Source organism: Sturnira hondurensis, unplaced genomic scaffold, assembly GCF_014824575.4.
Source record: "Sturnira hondurensis isolate 20B ecotype Veracruz unplaced genomic scaffold, ASM1482457v3 Scaffold0012545, whole genome shotgun sequence".
Classification (NCBI taxonomy): domain Eukaryota; kingdom Metazoa; phylum Chordata; class Mammalia; order Chiroptera; family Phyllostomidae; genus Sturnira; species Sturnira hondurensis.
The window spans coordinates 63,918-68,078 of NW_028085176.1; positions in this window are offsets into that span (position 1 = coordinate 63,918).

A 4,161-nucleotide genomic window follows, 5' to 3' on the forward strand; every position below is an offset into this window, starting at 1 on the left:
TTGCATGTCCAGTTCTCCCAACACCATTTGTTGAAGAGGCTATCTTTACCCCATTTTCTGTTACTGCCCCCTTTGTTGAATATTAATTGACTGTAGAGAGTTGGATTTATTTCTGGCTTCTTTGTTCTATTCCATTGGTCTATGTGCCTGTCTTTATGCCAGTACCAGGCTGTTTTGATTACAGTTGCCTTGTAATACAGTTTGATATCAGGTACTGTGATCCCTCCTACTTTGTTCTTCTCTCTCAACATTGCAGCTGCTATTCGGGGTGTTTTATGGTTCCATATAAATTTTTGAAGTGTTTGTTCTAGGTCTGTGAAATATGCCATTGGTACTTTAATAGATATTGCATTGAATCTGTAAATTGCTTTGGGTAGTGTGGACATTTTGATGATGTTAATTCTTCCAATCCATGAACACGGTATATGTTTCCATTTGTTTGTGTCTTCCTTGATTTCTTTCTTCAGTGCTGTGTAGTTTTCTGCATATGGGTCTTTTACCTCCTTGGTTAAATTTATTTCCAGATATTTTTTTTTGTTTTTGCTATATCGAATGGGATTTTTTTTCTTGATTTCTGCTTCTGCTGATTCATTGTTAGTATACAAAAATGCCTTTGATTTCTGGATATTGATTTTGTATCCCGCTGTTTTGCCAAATTCATTTATCAGTTCGAACAGTTTTTTAGTAGAGGCTATAGGCTCTTCCATGTACACTATCATGTCGTCTGCAAACAATGACAGTTTTGTTTCCTTCTTTCCAATTTGAATGCCTTTTATTTCCTTTTCTTGCCTAATCACTGAGGGTAAAACTTACAATACTATATTAAATAGAAGTGGTGAAAGTGGACAACCTTGTCTTGTTCCTGATCTTAGTGGAAAAGCTTTTAGCTTTTGCCCATTGAGTATGATGTTGGCTGTAGGTCTTTCATATATGGCCTTTATTATATTGAGGAATGCTCCCTCTATTCCCACTTTGCTGAGTACTTTTATCATAAATGGGTGTTGTACCTTATCAAAAGCTTTTCCCACATCTATTGATATGATCATGTGGTTTTTGTCTTTGCTTTTGTGTATGTGGTGTGTTACATTTACTGATTTGCGGATATTGAACCATCCTTGCATCCCTGGGATAAATCTACTTGGTCATGGTATACGATCTTTTTGATGTATTGTTGGATGCGATTTGCCAATATTTTGTTGAGGATTTTAGCATCTATGTTCATCAGCGATATTGGCCTGAAGTTTTCTTTCTTTGTTGTGTCTCTATCTGGTTTTGGAATTAGGATGATGCTGGCTTCATAAAAAGAGTTTGGGAGTTTCCCATCATTGTGGATTTTTTGGAATAGTCTGTGAAGCATAGGAGTTTGCTCTTCCTTAAAAGCTTTGTAGAATTCTCCTGTGAAACCATCTGGTCTGGGGCTTTTGTGTGATGGGAGTTTTTTGATTACTGCTTCAATTTCATCTGCTGTTATTGGCCTGTTCAGGTTTTCTGCTTCTTTTTCATTGAGTTTTGCAAGATTATATTTTTCTAGAAATTTGTCCATTTCACCTAGGTTTTCAAATTTGTCGGCATACAGTTCTGCATAGTAATTCCTTACAGCCCCTTCTATTTCTGTGGTATCAGTTGCAATCTCTCCTTTTTCATTTCTGATTGTGTTTATTTGGGTTCTCTCTCTTCTTTTCTTGATGAGCCTACTTAAATGTTTGTCTATTTTGCTTATCTTTTCAAAAAACCAACTCCTGGATTCATTGATCCTTAGAATTGTGCTTTTAGTCTCTATGTCATTTAGTTCTGCTCTGATCTTGGTTATTTCCTTCCTTCTACTTGCTCTGGGCTGTCTTTCTTGTTGTTCTTTGAGTTCTTGCAGGCGTTGGGTTAGGTTGTTTGTTTGAAATGTTTCTATTTTCTTTAGGTAAGCCTGTATTGCTATGAACCTCCCTTTCAAGACTGTCTTGGCCGTGTCCCATAAGTTTTGGGTTGTTGTGAGTTCATTTTCATGTTTCCAGAAACTTTTAAATTTCTTCCCTAATTTCAATCTTGACCCATTTGTTGTTTATTAGCATACCATTCAGTCTCCATGATTTTGGGTTTTTTCCTGTGGGGTTGGTTTCTAATTTCAGTCCCTTGTGGTCAGAGAAAATGGTTGGTATTATTTCAATTTTCTTGAATTTGTTGAGGCTCGTTTTGTGTCCTATAATCTGGTCTCTCTTTGAAAATGCTCCATGTGCATTTGAAAAGAATGTGTATTTAGCTGATTTGGCATGAAGGGTATTGATAAATTTAACCAAGGAGGTAAAAGACCCATATGCAGAAAACTACACAACTCTGAAGAAAGAAATCAAGGAAGACACAAACAAATGGAAACATATACCGTGTTCATGGATTGGAAGAATTAACATCATCAAAATGTCCACACTACCCAAAGCAATTTACAGATTCAATGCAATACCTATTAAAGTACCTATGGCATATTTCACAGACCTAGAACAAACACTTCAAAAATTTATATGGAACCATAAAAGACCCCAAATAGCAGCTGCAATGTTGAGAAAGAAGAACAAAGTAGGAGGGATCACAATACTTGATATCAATACCCTATATATATATATATCAGTCAAGTCCATTTGCAGCTGCAATGTTGAGAAAGAAGAACAAAGTACGAGGGATCACAATACCTGATATCAATACCCTATATATATATCAGTCAAGTCCATTTCATCTAGGGTGTTGTTTAGTGCAGCTATATCTTTGTTGATATTTTGTTTGGAAGATCTGTCCATTTTTGACAGTGGGGTGTTAAAATCCCCTACTATAATTGTGTTGTTGTCAATATCTTTCTTGAAGTCTTCTAGGATTTTTCTTATATATTTGGGTGCTCCTATGTTGGGTTCATATATATTTGTGATGTTAATGTCTTCTTGGTGGATTCTTTCCTTGAGTATTATGAAGTGACCTTCTGGGTCTCTCTTTATGACCCTTTTTTTTGAAGTCTATTTTGTCTGATATGAGAATTGCTACCCCGGCTTTTTTTTCTTGTCCATTTGCTTGGAAAATTTGTTTCCAACCTTTCACTTTTATTCTGTGATGGTCTTTTGTCCTGAGGTGGGTCTCCTGTAGGCAGCATATGTGTGGGTCATGCTTTCTTATCCATTCAGCTATTCTATGTCTTTTGATTGGAGCACTTAATCCATTTACATTTAAGGTTATTATTGATAGGTACTTATTCATTACCATTTATGTACCACAGTTCCTCTCTGTCTCTCTGTTTTCCTTCCTTTCCTTAAAGCAGTCCTTTTAGTATTTCTTTTAGAGGTGGTTTGGTGGAGGCATATTCTTTTAGACTTCTTTTGTCTTGGAAGCTCTTTATTTGGCCTTCTATCTTGATTGAGAGCCTTGCTGGGTAAAGTAGCCTTGGTTGTAGGCCTCTGGTTCTCATTACTTGAAATATTTCTTGCCATTCTCTTCTTGCTTGGAGTGTTTCCATTGAGAAGTCAGTAGCTAATCTGATTGGGGCTCCCTTGTATGTTACTTCCTTTTTCTCCCTTGCTGCCTTTAAGATTCTCTCTTTGTCTTGGAATTTTGCCATTTTAATGATGATGTGTCTTTAAGTGGGCCTTTTTGGGTTCCTCTTGAATGGTACTCTCTGTGATTCCTGGATTCGTGTAACTTTTTCTCTCATCAAATTAGGAAAATTTTCCATCATTACTCTTTCAAATAGGTTTTCTATCCCTTGTTCTTCTTTTTCTCCTTCTGGTATTCCTATTATTCTGATATTATTATGTTTCATATTATCTTGCATTTCTCTTAATCCCTCTTCATTCTTTTTGCGCCTCTTTTCCCTTTCTTGCTCTTTCTGGGAGATTCTTTCGACTGTGTCCTCCAACTCACTGATCTGATCTTCTGCCTCATGGATCATGCTTTTCATTCCTTCTACTGTGTTCTAGTTTCTGGTAGCTCATTGTGAGCTCTTTGAATTTCCTGATAACTAGTGCTTTGAATTCAATATCTGATAGCTGACTTGTCTCTCTTTCATATGACATTATTTGTGAGACTTCTACCTTTTCTTTCATTTGGGGATTGTTTATTTGTCTTCCCATTGTTTATGAGACTCTTCTTGTTAGCCTCAGCTTCTTAAATTGATCTGTTCTGACTCCCTAGGTT